The following is a 19,512-nucleotide window of genomic DNA, read 5'->3' as shown; positions in this document are numbered from 1 at the left end:
GTATCGGTATCGGAACAACTCTAAATATAAGTGGTTTTACAATGGTCTGGGGTCATTCCTGAAATGCTCAGGAATAGCCTTCTGCGTTTATTATACTATAACCGTTGCCGTTTCTTGCCTGGACCCGCTACTATTCTCAAATCAAATAGTTTTTTGATGCTTTGATCGTCACCAACGGCATACGTTGTGGAGTAACGTTACACACACACGTTCGGATCAAGGTGAAGACATGGTTGGATCAATGCAAGATTGATATCATATAGCCCTTACCTTGACTAGGATGTACCCCAAAAAGAATATTCCAATTATCTGATCGCGATTCATAGTATTGATGTCCATCGTCGCCAACATTATCCACCACACATCATGCATCGGGAGCATTTGACACTTCTCAATCCGACCGGTATAACTGCTCCACTTGCCAAAAAAAAGCTGACCCGGAGACATTTGATCGACGCACAGGCCAAGATACAAGGTTTCAAAGGGTGCTAGATACCGCCATCTAGCTGGATGCGGCCGGTATTGCACTTTGGCGATCTCAGACTCATTCCCTATGGTAACGCCAAGGTCCCCGGATGAATAATTAATAAAAATATCGAATAAACGACCAAAACCCGAGATATCTCTGGTCTGGCGCCCAACCGCTGGCGAGTTAACCGGACGTATCTCGGGTTTGGCGCCCAACGTGTTAACGTAGCTCATATTTCATTTTATTTTACTCCACCACTTTATTGTATTATCTGACTGTTAACACATTGAGTGCCACGCCCCTTCCGGGAAGTGACCCCTTCCTTGCCGTCCATTAATCCCATGTAAACGTAGTTGTAGTTTGTAGAGCTAAACCTATATTTTATAGTATAGCTAGGGGTCTAATAACGGGGTCGAGTCTCTGACAAAAACAGATTCTTTTTTCATCCGTACATTTCCGTTTTATACTGTTTTGAAAATATAGTTTGGGTGCTTCTGAGTCATTCCAGGGAAAAGACTCTGTTTGTGTAATTCAATAAACACGTCATTTTTCGCCTGATTATCGGATCTTCCTGAAATCAACGCTAGATCATAATTATTATCCTTCCTTGTGCACGCATGCCAGGGCCGCCTCAAGGGGCGTGCGAGCAGTGCGGTCGCACAGGGCCTCGCAGGGAAGGGGGCCTTGTGAGAAAAAAATTAATAATAATAATAATAGTACTTGTTAACAATGTTAACAATCACTTTCCATCACAGACCTAAAATCTAGTTTTGCTTACATGCTTATATATTTCACATTAGACACGTTTGTAGAATGTGTCTGACTTATGGGCTCTGCGGCTCTGCAGATATACTATTGGAGCTCTGCGGCTCTGCAGATACACTATTGGAGCTCTGCGGCTCTGCAGGTACACTATTGGAGCTCTCCGGCTCTGCAGATATACTATTGGTTTCAACGAGGGGAGGGGTTACAGGTACGGGGTCTGACTATTCGGCGCTATCCACGGGAGCGTCTTGGCCAAGAGCATCCTACTTCTGAAAACCAAATGTGCAGCATCGGAGCAGAAGAAATAACGGCGTGTGCCGTAAGCTTATCAATACCAAGTATAGTGATTAGGTTATGCCAAGACGAAGAGGACGTTCGGCAGATGGACTGAAGATGAAAGTTGTTGCGTGTTAGAAAGTTCAGTCAGGCTAGCCATGTCGGCTTAGCTAAAGGCAGGGACAGCTAACTAGCGTTAGCTACGTTATCGAGTGCTAACGTGTGGCAGATAAACTAGGAACAGACTCCCAAGTTCATCCCAATGGGGGGGACAATATGGACTGGTGAACTTTGTCATATCCATGGTTGTCTCCTTCCTCTTGGACGTTTGGTGAGTTTTTAATGCAATCTATTCTGTTCCCGCCGTGGATCTCTCTCTCTCTTGCTCTCTCTCTCTCTCGCGCTCTCTCTTGCTCTCTCTCTCTTGCTCTCTCTCTCTCGCTCTCTCTCTTGCTCTCGATTTTTGGCAATCGAAAACTAGATGAAAATATAGTACTGACAATAGATGGAGTTGATATAGAGAGAGTTAATGAATTTCGTTTTCTTGGTGTGATTATGGATGATAAATTAACATGGAAATCGCACATAGCACACGTTAAAAAAAATATGTCCAAGAGTATTTTTGTTATTAATAAAGTAAAGGATGTGTTAGAGTATGAGGCAATGAGAACACTCTACTGTTCACTCATCTCACCTTATATCAGTTATTGTGTTGAAGTATGGGGGAATACTTATGGGACCAATATAAAACCATTATATATACTACAGAAGAGGGCCATAAGAATCACACATAAAGTGAGTTATCGAGAACACACAAATACATTATTTATTAAATCTAGAATAATTAAACTTGAAGACATGGTTAAGTTTCAAACAATGTTAATTATGTTTAGGGCAAGAAATAATACACTGCCAGAAAAACTACAAAATCTTTTTCATTTAGAAAGTGAGTTTAGTAGGAGAAAATACAATTTTAAACATCAGTTTGCACGTACCACACTTAAACAGATGTGTCCTTCAGTTATTGGTGTAAAGTTGTGGAATTCTCTCCATAGCGAGCTTAAGGGATGTAGTAGTGTTTATCTATTCAAAAAAAATTATAAAAAATAAATATTTAGTCGGTATGAAAATCAAATGTGATCTGAATAGTGAGATCTTTTCTTTTCTTTTTTTTCTCTTCTTTTATTCTTTATTATTATTATTTAATTTTTTCCTTGTTTAACTGTGAATTGTGAGTTTCTTGTATAATGGTATAAATTATTATTTGTATAAATTAGGTTGTACGCCGACCATTAAGAAAATACTTCTTTAGTTTAGGAATAAGGGGCAGGTAACTATAAGATTTATTCTTCTTCCTGCTCCTTTTGTCCATGGAATGTTATTTATGATTGTGTAATGAAGAAACTCTGATTGTATGATTCCATGTGGCAAATAAAAACTCTGAATCTGAATCTCTCTCGCTCTCGCGCGCACTCTCTTGCGCTCTCTCTCACGCGCTCTCATGGTCTCGCTCTCTCTCTCGCGCGCGCTCTCATGGTCTCTCTCTCTCTCGGTGTGTTGCATCATGCAACAGGGTCTGCTCACACTGTACTCGTGCAGTTTGTGACGTGTGTACTAAGCTTATAGAGTTCGATTCAAATAAGGCAAAACTGCAAATCTGCATGTCGTGCTTGAAAAATGTACCTGGCTTTAAGCTTGTTTATCAGGTTCCAGGGGACTTTTATGCATTTTCCCTGTTACTGCCAGGTGTACGACTGTACAGGTGCATTGCCACTAAGCCTCGGGCAGCGCTATTATTTAAGAATACGTTGACTGTATCATATGCCCAGCCTCGGGCAGCGCTATTATTTAAGAATATGTTGACTGTATGCCCAGCCTCGGGCAGTGCTATTATTTAAGAATACGTTGACTGTATGCAAAATTTTTTTTTGTATTATTACCTTTAGGGCGGGGGCGCTCACGTTTTACAAGCGTGTGTTTTGCCGGAGTGTTTAGGACCTGCCCCCACGCCGCAGCTCGGTAGAGAAAATAAACGAACCCGTTTCTAACAGGGTGCAATAATGGCCAGTATAAGAGGGCGGTATAAGACCGTCTGCCAGCTCAGCCACATTCAGTACAGCATACACAAGGTGCCCCGCTGAATTATGAATGACAAAAGCGAATAAAAGAAATACCTTGAGAAAAACGTAGATCTACGTTTCCGGCACTCAACGATCGGGCGACAGAAACGTAGTTCAACTTTAACGGCACCGGATGTGTTAATATCTGTCCGCTAATGTCGCACCAGTAACGTCCAAAGCCAATTCCTTGTATGTGAAAAGTACATAAGCAATAAAGACCATTCTGAATATGTATGTATGTATATAGTTGTGTATATGTATGTGCGCGGATGTATGTATATTTGTATGTGTATATATTGATATGTGGGACTTCGGACCCCAGGAAGACTAGCTGGTGCCATTGGCATCAGCTAATGGGGATCCTTTTTAATAAACAAATAAAAATATGACTGTTCTCTCAGTTTCAGAAAAGGACACAGACTGGTTTGTAATCCAAGGTTATGAGGAGCTTGGAGAGAAAAGTGGAGCTAAACTACAGACGAGACTCTTGGAAATCCCGCTCAAGAGATTGTCAGCGGTAAGATGGGGAAGAAAATATTACATTGGGAGTTGTTTTGCATAATCCATTTGCAGATTTTAGACAAAAACCTTTACATAAATTATGATAAAAATATAGATATACTGTATTAATTTAAAAAAAATTATAATTGCTTGCCTAGTCTCGTTCTTGGCTGGGTCTTGCTTAACTAGGCTTGCCTAGTCTTGTTCTTGACTGGTTCTTGCTTAACTTGCCTAGTCTTGTTCTTGCCTGGGTCTTGCTTAACTAGGCTTGCCTAATCTTGTTCTTGGCTGGGTCTTGCTTAACTAGGCTTGCCTAGTCTTGTTCTTGGCTGGGTCTTGCTTAACTAGGCTTGCCTAGTCTCGTTCTTGGCTTGGTCCTGCTTAACTAGGCTTGCCTAGTCTTGTTCTTGGCTGGGTCTTGCTTAACTAGGCTTGCCTAGTCTCGTTCTTGGCTTGGTCCTGCTTAACTAGACTTGCCTAGTCTTGTTCCTGGCTGAGTTGGGCTTGACTGGGTGTCTGTTTGTAGCCTAATGTCTCTTAGCGAGAGAGAGAGAGGTGTGGAGAGAGACACTAACTAAACACACTGGAGCACAGTTTGACACTGGTCTTGGTTGATCATGTGGAGAGCATTAGAGAATCTGTTTGACACTGTGGTATTGGTTGATCAGGTGGAGAACATTAGTCTGTTTGACACTGTGGTCTTGGTTGATCAGGTAGAGAGCATTAATAATAATAATAATAATAATAATAATAATAATAATAATAATAATAATCTTTATATAGAATAGAATGATCTTTATTGTCATTGTTACAATGTTACAACACTTTAAAATGCAGCCCTAGGTGCTAGCCGTCACACAGTCCTAAACACGGTATTAAATATAAAACAAGAGTAAGGCATAATAGACATAACATAAACATAAACAGGGGGGTATAAAAGATAATTGCACTATCCCTTAGTGTTGTGTATGTGTGTGTGTTAGCATGGGGGGGGGGTGCAGGCAGATTGTTGTTAAAAATTTTAGCTGAGTTTAGTGCACATATGGCCCTGGGATAGAAACTAAACTTCAGTCTGTTAGTCCGGGTGGGTATAACGCTGAAACGCCTGCCCGAGCGCAGCCGTATGAGGTGTTTGTTGCCAGGGTGGTGGTGTGCTTTGCATCTTCGCCATTCCTTTATGCCCACGTCGCGTTAAAGACAGAAATTAGTTTGGAGCGGGGCGCCCATGAATGAATGAATGAATGAATGAATGAATGAATTTTTATTCACACACACACACGATACATTTTACATGCGAGTATCCTCATGTGATAACATGTCGCAAATTGTGTGCATGTGCCAGGTCTCCCAAGAAGCTATTTAAACCTTTTGGAGGGAGCCTGAACACAGATACAAACAGAATATGAACAAACAAAACAATAACAAAATAAACAAAACAAACAAACATTACATACATACATTTACAAAAACAAAAACAAAACAAAAAACTACAACGTGGGTAGGTTTACACACCTACCTACTAACTGACATATAACAGAGATACATAATACAGACAATTTTATTCCTAAGTTATAATTTTAATTAGAGATATGATTTTAGCAGTTCCTCTTTCAATGATTTTTTAAAGGTTTTAAAGGTATTAGTCATCCGTGCTGTGATGTGACCAACGAGACACAGCACATACACATTCCACACAGAGGCTTCAATCGCGGGAAAAAAAATATCGGATCAACGCAAGATCAAAATTATTTTCGTTGACAAAATTAACACTGGTGTATGCCGCTCCCGCCATATTTCCAATAAATTAAGATCTATAAGTTATTTCTAAGGACCTTGGCCGCTGAGGTTAAAGGGTGGGGAAGGATTTATCCATTGCGGGGTCTAATACCAGGTTAAAATCACCACCAATTATAAGCTCCGAGGGGGTGCATGTCACTTTAAGAAAAAGGTTCACATAGAAGTTAGGGTCATCTTGGTTTGGACCATATACATTATCTTAACTGCCACCGACCCGGCCCGGGACGTTTTAAGGATTCGGGACACTTCAGTAAAACGGAGTAGGTGGATCACTATGGCTCAGGGGAGGCTGCCTTCATCTGGTCGGCGTTGGAGTGTACGGTGAGCCTGTTCGATCTCAATGGATTGCCCGGTGTCTAGGTCTACTATTTTCGGGAGCCATACTTGTACGACAGCGATAGCGTTTTTACCCTCCACACCTTCCGGGAAGACTGCCAGTCTTAGGTTCCGTCTTCTCTCTCTGTTTTCCAAATCGTCAAGCTTTTCTTTCAGACCGCTGACTTCTTCCTCTGTATTTTTATTATGTTCGCTGAGGTAGGGCTGGGCGATATAACGATAACGATAAATATCGCGATATATTTTAATAATCGATATCGAATATCGAAATAAAAAAAAATCGAAAAATCGTTTTTTTTTTTTTTTATTAATTTTTTCTTTTTTTTTACCTGCAACAGGGCAGTTTTAAAACCAGAGACAGTGGACAGACTTGTCTTTCTTGCCTGCAACTTAAAGTAATGGCTTTGCTTGTCCAAATGACAATACTGACCAAATTCAGATTTCTTTTTCTCTTGTCCATTTATTTTGTTTGCTTTCTAATTTAAAATACATTTTGAAACCGTCTGTACACAGTAGGCTATGTGTGCTAGCAGAACTAGACTCCAGTCACGAGTCACAGTGCACATGTGCGGTGGTTTGTCCACCAAAAAAGCGCCAAAAGATCGAAAATAAACTAGCAGAGCCAGAACTGTTCAACTCCTCTGGAGCCACAGCCAGCAGAGAAGCCGATTTACTTTAGCTTTTAAACCAGCTGCAGCCTGAGAACTGGAGTGTGAGGGGATGTAACACTAAAGATGGCGGCAATGACAAAGAATTGCTGCAAAATAAACATACATCTGCTCCTCCCTCCCCATCAACATGGACCCCCTGCAATTTGCATACCGCCCCAACAGGTCCACGGAGGACGCCATATCCCATGTGCTGCACACAGCAGCATCACACCTGGACAAGAGGCAGGGGAACTATGTGAGAATGCTATTCATCGACTACAGCTCGGCATTCAATACCATAGTCCCCTCCATACTCATAGCCAAGCTCAGGGACCTGGGCTTGGGCTATGACCTCTGCCAGTGGGTCTTGGACTTCCTGACTGGCAGACCCCAGGTGGTGAGAGCAGGCAACTGCACCTCCTCATCCATCACCCTCAACATAGGGGCCCCCCAGGGCTGTGTTCTGAGTCCCCTCCTCTACTCCCTGTACACACACGACTGTGTGGCTCAGCGGAGTAGCAATACAATCGTCAAATTTGCTGACGACACAGTGGTGGTGGGCCTGATCTCTGCCAACGACGAGAGGGCCTACCTGGAAGAGGTCAAGGTCCTGGCGGGATGGTGCCAGGAAAACAGCCTCTCCCTGAACGTCAGCAAAACAAAGGAGATGATTGTGGACTTCAGGAGGTCGGGGGTCAAGGACTACAGCCCCCTCAGCATCGACGGGGCACCGGTTGAGAGAGTCAACAGCTTTAAGTACCTCGGAGCCTACATATCCGAGGACTTGACATGGACCACACACATTAACAGTGTTGTGAAGAAGGCACGACAACGCCTCTACTTCCTCAGGCGCCTAAGGAAGTTCCAAGTCAGCCAGAAGATCCTTAAGAACTTCTACTCATGTACAATAGAGAGCATCTTGACCGGCAACATCACCTCCTGGTTTGGGAATAGCACTGCACAAGACCAAAGCAGACTACAAAGAGTGACACGTTCAGCCGAACGCACAATTGGAGGGGGGCTCCCCACCCTCCAGAACATTTACTACAAGCGTTGCAAGGGCAAGGCTAAGAGAATCATTAAAGACTCCAGCCACCCGAACAACTGCCTCTTTGAACTGCTGCGGTCAGGCAAGCGATACAGGAGTCTCAAGGCGAGCACAGAAAGACTCAGAAGAAGCTTCTATCCCCAGGCCATCAGGCTGCTAAACGAACAATGAATGAACACTACACAACAACAACCACCAAACGCACATAGCACACACATCCACACGCACACACTCACTTTAAACAAACACACTGTAGCACCCACTCCACACACTTATAGCACACACCCACTTTAAACAAACACACTGTAGCACCCACTCCCCACACTTTATATTTATGGATGAAGGATTGCACTACAACTCGTACACCTTACTGTAAATTGTACCTAAAATTGTACCTCATCCCATTTCTGCTTTGCACTAGATAGTACTGTACATTAGTACACTGCATAGTATTGTGTATTGTATATTATATGGTAACTCAGAACATTGTACATATGTCTATACCGAACACTGTGACCTCATTTTCTTCTTCTAAATTCATGCTATATTATGTTATTATGTTATTTGATACTATCTTGTCTAGCACAGTCTCTGGAGCGTAACAGTAAGAAGCATTTTGTATGAAAGTATTCTGTACTTCTGTATGACAACTATTAAAGAACTTGAACTTGAACTTGAACTTTAAAAAAAAATGTTTTTTTTTTTTTTTTTTTTTTTTTTTATACTTATAACAATTCGATAATTATCGATATCGAGAAATAAAATAAAATAAAATTATCATATCGTTATCGCAATATGATTTTTTTCCATATCGCCCAGCCCTACGCTGAGGTCTTGTTGTAGGGAGTTGAGGCTATCACTATAGCTAGCATGCACTTTCCTTAACACGGTGCCCTAGCACCCGGTTGTCACTGATAAGACTTTGCACCGAGACATTTAGAGAGTTCAACTTGAGTTCCATCAAGGTTTGTATTCTGTCGAATACTTTTTCCAGTTCCCCAAGAAACCATGCCGGCGGGGTTTCACTGCTAGCCTCGGTGTTAGCTAACATATTAGCCAGAGAGTTAGCTAGAGAGTTAGCTCCTTGTGGTTTCACGCTAATGCTAGCACCACCGTTGGGCGATGCAGTCGGCTTCTTGCATTTATCTTACTTCGCTTCAGGTTCTGGTTCTGGTAGTTTGCAGGCTGTTTGACGCAGAAATGGGCAAACACGCTATTGGGCGCGCATGTCACATGACCTGGCCAATCAGAGCGCCAAACAGGAACGCGGAAGGACAAGCCAGTTGCCGAAAGGATACACGCTGCCACCCCCCCCCCCCCTCCACAACAGCCGGCGCGCCAGTGACGTCACTAGCCGTTGACCTAGCGGTGCCACTGTTTGCACCAAACCGAGCGTAGAAAGAGTTGAGTTTGTCCACGAGAGAGGCGTCGTCGCTCCCCATTGAAGGGGCGCTGACTTTGTAGTCAGTTATCGTCCTCAGTCCCCGCCATAAGCCTCTTGTGTCATTCTGTGCCATTTCTGCCTCCATTTTGTCAGCATATGTCCGTTTTGCAAGTTTGACAGCCTTGCGCAGAGTGTAGACTGAAGTCTTGTACTCTTCCATATTTCCTGTCTCTCTGCCCAGTTTCAAGTTTCTTTAATAGTTGTCATACAGAAGTACAGAATACTTTCATACAAAATGCTTCTTACTGTTACGCTCCAGAGACTGTGCTAGACAAGATAGTATCAAATAACATAGTATAGCATGAATTTAGAAGAAGAAAATGAGGTCACAGTGTTCGGTATAGACATATGTACAATGTTCTGAGTTACCATATAATATACAATACTATGCAGTGTACTAATGTACAGTACTATATAGTGCAAAGCAGAAATGGGATGAGGTACAATTTAGGTACAATTTACAGTAAGGTGTACGAGTTGTAGTGCAATCCTTCATCAATAAATATAAAGTGTGGGGAGTGGGTGCTACAGTGTGTTTGTTTAAAGTGGGTGTGTGCTATAAAGTGTGTGGAGTGGGTGCTACAGTGTGTTTGTTTAAAGTGAGTGTGTGCGTGTGGATGTGTGTGCTATGTGCGTTTGGTGGTTGTTGTTGTGTAGTGTTCATTGTTCGTTTAGCAGCCTGATGGCCTGGGGATAGAAGCTTCTTCTGAGTCTTTCTGTGCTCGCCTTGAGACTCCGGTATCGCTTGCCTGACCGCAGCAGTTCAAAGAGGCAGTTGTTCGGGTGACTGGAGTCTTTAATGATTCTCTTAGCCTTGCCCTTGCAACGCTTGTTGTAAATGTTCTGGAGGGTGGGGAGCCCCCCTCCAATTGTGCGTTCGGCTGAACGTGTCACTCTTTGTAGTCTGCTTCGGTCTTGTGCAGTGCTATTCCCAAACCAGGAGGTGATGTTGCCGGTCAAGATGCTCTCTATTGTACATGAGTAGAAGTTCTTAAGGATCTTCTGACTGACTTGGAACTTCCTTAGGCGCCTGAGGAAGTAGAGGCGTTGTCGTGCCTTCTTCACAACACTGTCAATGTGTGTGGTCCATGTCAAGTCCTCGGATATGTAGGCTCCGAGGTACTTAAAGCTGTTGACTCTCTCAACCGGTGCCCCGTCGATGCTGAGGGGGCTGTAGTCCTTGACCCCCGACCTCCTGAAGTCTACAATCATCTCCTTTGTTTTGCTGACGTTCAGGGAGAGGCTGTTTTCCTGGCACCATCCCGCTAGGACCTTGACCTCTTCCAGGTAGGCCCTCTCGTCGTTGGCAGAGATCAGGCCCACCACCACTGTGTCGTCAGCAAATTTGATGATTGTATTGCTACTCCGCTGAGCCACACAGTCGTGTGTGTACAGGGAGTAGAGGAGGGGACTCAGAACACAGCCCTGGGGGGCCCCTATGTTGAGGGTGATGGATGAGGAGGTGCAGTTGCCTGCTCTCACCACCTGGGGTCTGCCAGTCAGGAAGTCCAAGACCCACTGGCAGAGGTCATAGTTCAAGCCCAGGTCCCTGAGCTTGGCTATGAGTATGGAGTTTGTAGGCAGTGGTGCGAGTATTCAGAGCTGCTCTGATAGTACTGTTAGTGTCTACCCACGGTTTCTGGATCGGGAACACCCGCACCTTTTTTGTGGGAACAATACTATCAGCAAGTGTTATGAAGCTCATGACAGTGTCTGCGAACTCGCTGACGTCACTGGCGCTTTCTTGAAACATATCCCAGTCGACACCCTCGAGAGCGTCCTGAAGCGTGGCCTCTGATTGGTCGGACCATCTTTTTACCTCACGTGACATGACTGCGTCACGTGATCTGAGCAAGATGGAGTCATGGTCCGATGTGCTTGTGGCTCCCGCTAGTGGAGGAGCCGGTACGCGTGTACCACTTCCGCAACGGATTTGATTTCCGGGGTTGGCCTGATTGGCCACTAAGCCCACGTGACCCTACGCTGGCACGCCCCCCTTACCCCGCTTACGCCTGAGAGTCACACACAGCAAGCGCCAGCCAGAGAGCCTTGCTACTACTAGCCGAGTGATGAATGAAGCTCTATCTGTTTCACCTAACAGCACTATTGCTCCGTGATCATAGCCATCCATCTCTAAAGCTAACCACTATTTGTAAAAGCCACAACCACGTTACCATATGTAATAATGTAAATCATTGTCGTTGTACATATTGTGTATATACCGTTAGTAGCTAACGCAGCTTAGCCTGGTAGCTATTATTGTTGTATTATTGTTGGCCGGCATGAGTGCCCGATTTGGGGATGGTTCTCTCCTCCTTGTATACCCTTGTCCTCACAAGTATTCTGCCAGGGAACTTATGGACATGACAATAGTATTTATAAGGTGTTTGATCATTGTGTCGTTGTACATATTGTGTATACACCGTTGCGTTAGAAGCTAACGATAGCTGCGAGCTAACTAGGCTACAAGCTCAAACACCCTACAACCACCACTATTGTCGTGTCCACAAGCTCCCCCGGCAGAACACCCGCAAGGACAAAGGCACACAGAGGAGAGAACCACCCCAAATCGGGCACTCATGCCGGCCAACAAGCGACATGCGTCTATGCCTGTTAGCACAACAATAGCTACCAGGCTAAGCTGCGTTAGCTTCTAACGGTGTATACACAATATGTACAACGACACAATGATTTACATTATTACATATGGTAACTAGAGTTGTTCCGATACCGATACTAGTATCGGAAATGCCGCAGATACTGCCTAAAATGCTGGTATCGGTATCGGCGAGTACACGTAAATTCTAGCCTCCGATCCCATGATGTAATTTATCTCCTGCCGAGTCCTGCGGAGAGTGAGGATTATAAAATGAACATGTTTTAAAGTGTGATGCTGTGTCATTTTAACAGCAGATACACTTTCTTAAATTCCATTGTCCCCGACAGTGCGGTGTGACGGGGAGCTCGGACGGGAATCGGGATGTGTTTGGCTGGTGTTATGATAGCATTAGCTGGAAAGATAGCTAGTTGGAACAACATCCGCTTTTAACGTTACATCAAATCAGATGATCGCCTGTCCTTTCTCCAGGACCTAACACTGTCCGTGACCGTCTATCAACAATAATGCACCCACGGTGAATTGTATTTAAGTTAAGTAGCTACGGACTAGCGTTAGCTGACTATTACTAACGTTATCTTAATGTCAATGCGGGAAGGCGAGCTAGGTCAGTTAGCTTAGCTTGATAACGTTACCGTGTCTAAAGTTGGTGCTATTCACATAATCCAGCAATAATGGCTGCAGACCTGCAAGCAAAGTACAGCAAGTGCCAAAGGATACGAGTCTGAGGCGGAGTTTCAAAAGAGAATGTTGAATATTTATTTTGCATCAAAAATCACAACATGAACGTTCTATCTGCCACTAGCTTACAGACTGAATAGGGTATATCTGCAGAGCCACTGAGTAGCGAGTGCAACACCGTTTAATGTCCGTGTGGATCATTGGAGTAGGGTATATCTGCAGTGCTGCAGCCCATACTCATTGATTAATGATACTAATACAAATCTATACAATCACCTGTTGTTGAATAAATACCATACGTTCTAGTTATTACTAAAAAACAGTATAACAGTATCTAAAAAAAAAAGTATAATTTATATAATTTAAAAAAAAAACATTTTTGTATGCACTGGTATCGGATAAATATCGGTATCGGCCGATACCCAAAGCTTAGGTATCGGAATCGGATCGGAAAGGGAAAAATGGTATCGGAACATCTCTAATGGTAACGTGGTTGTGGCTTTTACAAATAGTGGTTAGCTTTAGAGATGGATGGCTATGATCACGGAGCAATAGTGCTGTTAGGTGAAACAGATAGAGCTTCATTCATCACTCGGCTAGTAGTAGCAAGGCTCTCTGGCTGGCGCTAGCTGTGTGTGACTCTCAGGCATAAGCGGGGCAAGGGGGGCGTGCCAGCGTAGGGTCATGTGGGCTTAGTGGCCAATCAGGCCAACCCCGGAAATCAAATCCGTTGCGGAAGTGGTACACGCAGCCGGTACAGCTTTGTACCCGGCTCTGAACGGGGGTGTAGCAGTGGTCGAGCGTGTTTCCTCCCCTGGTGGAGCAGGCGATGTGCTGAAAAAAGGATGGCATCACTTTTTTCAGATTCGCCTGATTGAAGTCGCCGGCAATGACCATGGCTGCGTCTGGATGTTTAATCTGGTGGATGTTGAGATGGTCCGCCAGCTCTGCCAGAGCCCTGGCGGTGTTCGCTTGGGGAGGGATGTACACCGCGGTCATAATGATGGCGGTAAACTCTCGGGGGAGGTGGAATGGGCGACATTGAATGGAGAGATCTTCCATGTCCGGGGAGCATGAACCGGAGAGTATCTTTATCTCCTTGGGGCTAACCCAACCGTTGTTGGTAATGAGGCAGACACCCCCGCCGACGCTCTTACCGGAGGCTTCCGTGCGATCCGCTCAGAAGACTGTGAAGGAGTCCGAGGGAGAGACGCTGTGGTCCGGAGTCGCTGGTTTCAACCATGTCTCCGTAAAGCACACCCCGCCGACGCTCTTACCGGAGGTTTCCGTGCGATCCGCTCGGAAGACTGTGAAGGAGTCCGAGGGAGAGACGCTGTGGTCCGGAGTCGCTGGTTTCAACCATGTCTCCGTAAAGCACAAGACGTTGCAGTCTCTCACTTCTCGTTCTCGTTGGAATCTGACCCGCACCCTTAAATCGTTTATCCTGGTCTCCAGCGAACGTGTATTTGACAGGAAGATGGATGGGATCGCCGGTCGGTAAGCAGATATTTTTAGCCTTAATCTGACTCCACTTCTCCTACCTCTATGCTTTCTCTTTGTCCTACCGCCGCCTTTGTCCCGCTTGATCTCCGATGGCCAATCTTGGCATAAAGTGTCTCTAAACTCCTCTTTAAGTCCGGAGTTTAGGTCAATAAGTGACTGGCGGTCGTATGACGTCCCCGCCAGTGTGGTTTCCATAAAAAACGTAGTAAAAATAAACATAATGACTAAAAATAAGCACTAAAAATAAGCACAATCGTTGCGGAGCTAAACCAACGGCGACTAACCTGGGCATTATATGTATCTACTATGTATGTATGTAAATAAAAACAAATAAAAAAAAGAAACGTAAGTCTTCAGGGGTAGGGCCCGACAAGCCTAGTGCTTCTCCCTAGCCCTTTTCGGACAATTGGACAATGCTGCAAAAGCAGCTGGTAAAACTTTGGTGTTTTATGGATATGAACTCTTAATTGGTGTACTTCTCTCTTCTCCAGGCACAATTGCTGCATAAAAGCAGAGATATAAATGAGTCAAGGCCTCACTGCTGTGACCAGTGTGGAAAGCGCTTCATCAAAAAGGCAGCTTTTCTAATACACCAGCGTATTCATACAGAGAAGCCCTACCACTGTGACCAGTGTGGGAAGAGCGTCAAGACCGCTGGAGAATTAAAGAGTCACCAGCGTATTCATACAGGAGAGAAGCCCTACCACTGTGACCAGTGTGGAACGCGCTTCCGTAACTCTGGAGACTTAAAGAGACACCAGCGCATTCATACAGGAGAGAAGCCCTACCACTGTGACCAGTGTGGAACGCGCTTCCGTAACTCTGGAGTCTTAAAGATTCACCAGCGCATTCATACAGGAGAGAAGCCCTACCACTGTGGCCAGTGTGAGAAGAGCTTCAGTACCTTTACACAATCAAAGATTCACCAGCGCATTCATACAGGAGAGAAGCCCTACCACTGTGGCCAGTGTGAGAAGAGCTTCAGTCAATCTGGATACTTAAAGACTCACCAGCGCATTCATACAGGAGAGAAGCCCTACCACTGTGACCAGTGTGAGAAGAGCTTCAGTACCTTTACACAATTAAAGATTCACCAGCGCATTCATACAGGAGAGAAGCCCTACCACTGTGGCCAGTGTGAGAAGAGCTTCAGTCAATCTGGATACTTAAAGACTCACCAGCGCATTCATACAGGAGAGAAGCCCTACCACTGTGACCAGTGTGGGAAGAGCGTCAAGTCCTCTGCAGAATTAAAGAGTCACCAGCACATTCATACAGGAGAGAAGCCCTACCACTGTGACCAGTGTGGAACGCGCTTCCGTAACTCTGGAGACTTAAAGATTCACCAGCGCATTCATACAGGAGAGAAGCCCTACCACTGTGACCTGTGTGAGAAGAGCTTCAGTCAATCTGGATACTTAAAGATTCACCAGCGGCGCATTCATACAGGAGAGAAGCCCTACCACTGTGACCTGTGTGAGAAGAGCTTCAGTCAATCTGGAGACTTAAAGATTCACCAGCGCATTCATACAGGAGAGAAGCCCTACCACTGTGACCAGTGTGAGAAGAGCTTCAGTCAATTTGGAAACTTACAGATTCACCAGCGCATTCATACAGGAGAGAAGCCCTACCACTGTGACCAGTGTGGGAAGAGCGTCAAGTCCTCTGGGGAATTAAAGAGTCACCAGCGCATTCATACAGGAGAGAAGCCCTACCACTGTGACCAGTGTGGGAAGAGCGTCAAGTCCTCTGGAGAATTAAAGCGTCACCAGCGCATTCATACAGGAGAGAAGCCCTAGCACTCTGACCAGTGTGAGAAGAACTTCAGTACCTCTGGAGAATTAAAGAGTCCAATCCGATCCAAAATGGCGGATATCCATTATAAGAATGGAACTCTACTTACAGTAAATTTCATTCTCAGTTCTTGCTGCACGCCTGGTGATACTAAATCCAGATTGAACTTTGCCACTGGAAAGAGATTTGGGCCAATCCATAGATGTGCGAATTGGCTATAATATGGTCATTTATAGGCCTGATATTCTATAATAATATTTCAAATTGCCTGTGTCCGGATGGCAGAATTCAGTACTGTATCTACAAAACCTTCTGTTTAATCATCTTCCTTTTATTCATTTCCCTAGATTTATTTGTACAGGTTATCTCAAGAAGGTGCTGAACGAGCTCAGTGGCCATTTTTCATGTCTGGTCATTTTTAGCATGGTGTTATTCACTGTCAAAGATGCTAAGAAAAATCATAATTTATATTGTCCTTTGTTGCATCACAATTTACTCAAGCCTAGTAACAGACACAATATACCTGAATACATTCCCTGAGATCCATAGATGTCCCTAGATATTAAAAATAAAAAGATAAATAAAATATGTCTAACCCTAACTAACCTTACTGTCATATCACGCAACACTTTGATGAACATTGTTACTCAGCTGATAGAGCTGTACCCTTCCTGATGACTTGTCGTACAGAACTTGTAAGTTGCTTTGGATAAAAGCGTCAGCTAAATGTAAATGTATGTATTTAACGTTAAAATATTTCTTCTTTTCTATACCTGACATCGCTGCAAATGAGGGCAATCTTAACTTTTTTCTAGTTAAAATAAAGGTGTGAAATTAAATGAATTAGGATCAATGGTATTCAATACAGTGAAATAAGCAACCAACAGTGCAAAAAAAAATTTTACATTGTGAAACTAAATCCAAAATGTTTATTTCTCATGAATGATTCATTTTGGATGACGAGCAAACAGTTCACATTTCTGATTACTGTGCAGGTTGTCGGGAGTCCAGTGCATGTGTGAAAGGGGCTTCAGTGTGTTTTGGGGGGACAAGCATTCTACAGATCTTTTCCCCTCAATGTACTGTGTATGTGTGTGTTCATGCGTGTATGTGTGTGTATATGTGTGCATGCATTTATGTGTGCATGCGTGTATCTAGTAATTCATGCATGAAAATAATCTCTTAGTTACATCAAGATTGTGCCATGAAGGCAGTGTTATGTTTATATGTGATGTATTTACAATGATTACATGTCTCTGCATTTATAGATTAATGGTGCAGTGGAATATATTGGAGCACATAATCCTCTCAAAGTAACTCTGAAGTAATATGTTTATGCATGTTTATGCATCTACAGGACATGATGAATAAGCTGAATGTTTATGCATCTACAGGACATGATGAATAAGCTGAATGTCGAATGCAAAAACTATGGAATGTCGCTAAACACAAAGAAAACTAAAGTAATGATCATTGAAAAAACACCAGGAACTGTTTGTAAAATACAGGTGGATGGAGAAAAACTTGAACAAGTGAAGGAGTACATGTACCTTGGAAGCTGGATCAGTGAAGGTGGAAGAGCTAACATGGACATTAAGAGAAGAACCGGAATTGCAAAGGGCGCATTCTGGAACCATAAAGAATTATTGAGAAGAAACATAAGTTGGAAAACGAAGACCAGGGCCCTCATTCATCAATGTGTTCTACGCACAGATCTGTGCTTACCCTGTGCGTACGATCATTTCTAAGCAGAGTGGGATTCATCAATTTCGATTTGAACTTGACTCCGTGCTTACATCTACGCACAGGTCAGACCAGGCGTACCTGGCGCCCAGTGGCAGAATATCGTTACTACGCATAAGCACTCCTCAGTCCTGCATTAGTTTCAAGGCGGAAATAAGCTTCCGTGCATTAGTGTTCAACTTCTGTATGACCCGTAATTCATTATAGTTCATTGTAAAATAGCGACAGTAGTGTAATTATAACGGGCTCACACGCGAACAAGAGGTTGGCCTGCTTGTTTGGCACGGGGGGGCAGACGCAAAACACCAACCTCCAAACGCGATTAGATATTGTTTCAAATAAAAAGCAAATTATTTTGTGTGTCATGTTTCCAAATAAGATTGGTCACGAAATGCTTTCTACTTCAATTTGTTGGTTAGAATAGATGACCTCCGTTGAAACTTCACTGAGACTAACAGTCTATTTGTGAGCTCCCGCACAGATGTGATGATAATAATAATAATAACAATAATAATAATAGCTTCATTTTATATAGCGCCTTTCAAGAGACCCAAGGTCGCTTTACATAGATAGGGGGGGGGAATAACAAAGTAACAAACATAGTGGACAGACACACAACATATATATATATGATGATGGAATTCATTCAAGATCCTCTCCACCCTCGGGTCTTTGCCACCGCGGCACGGTCCATCGTGATATTGGAGATGGATCGACCAATAGACTGTTACTGTAGCTGTCAAAGCTCCATCACAAATGCAGTTATGTGAATAGAAAGGGATTCCACTCAGTCAATGTTGCGATGCGCATTTGCCTGATACATGTTATTGCTGGATGCCGGGAGGAAGGCGATGCTGAATGTTTTCAATTCATTAAATAAAACGGATACTTTTTGCAAGGGTTTACTGACTGTCATACAAATGATCAACCAACTACATACTGTAACTTTTCAGTGCACGTTCTTATTTACATTGTGACAACAGCCTTGTGAGTTCCCGCAGTGACCCGCACACAGACATGATGGAATTCAAGTTCATGTTTGTATTGATCACATATAGGCAGGCTACACATGGCGTATCTGCTACATCATACATGGCAGTAAGATTCATTGTTCTTGTATAGCTCTCGTATTATTGTTTATGTAGGCTACCCAATACTGACATCAAAATGGATTGTAGTATGCCTCTAGAAATCATATGCAGTAGGTAGAAAATTCACGGGAGATCCATCGCGATTTGGAATCAAATTGAGGAGAACTTTAATCCCTGGGTATTAATCAAACAACACGGGAAAAGGCAGTCATATTCCAGCGCGGTCTTTATTAGCTGACAACAAAATAGATGCCTCTAAAAATCATATAGCCAATCGAACACAACTAATAAAGGCATTCATATTACAGCACGGTTATAATGACACACAACCAACGCCAAACAGTGGTCAACGAACGGTCTTTATTAGTATTTTGAGCTGTCCAGGCAGAATTGCAGCAATGGTCTTAGGGAGCCGTTGATATCTGACATCACCGTTTACAAATCCGCCTTTTATTTATCCCATAATACGCGATAGTGTCTTCTTGGTTCGACAGCAGTGAATTCTCCGTGGAGTTTCTCAGAGTTCCGCTCGGGTCAGTCCATTATTTCACATCCCATTGGGGGGTGTTTCCTCACTTTCATGACCATATATGGATAATCATGCACGAGCATTGACGGTAGAACAAAGTTCTACGGAGGAGCGTAGAGCCTGTGTACGCACCGTGTGATGAATCCCG

The sequence above is a fragment of the Notolepis coatsorum genome (assembly GCF_963971535.1).
Source record: "Notolepis coatsorum genome assembly, chromosome: 11".
Lineage (NCBI taxonomy): Eukaryota > Metazoa > Chordata > Actinopteri > Aulopiformes > Paralepididae > Notolepis > Notolepis coatsorum.
This window is presented reverse-complemented; position numbering follows the sequence as displayed.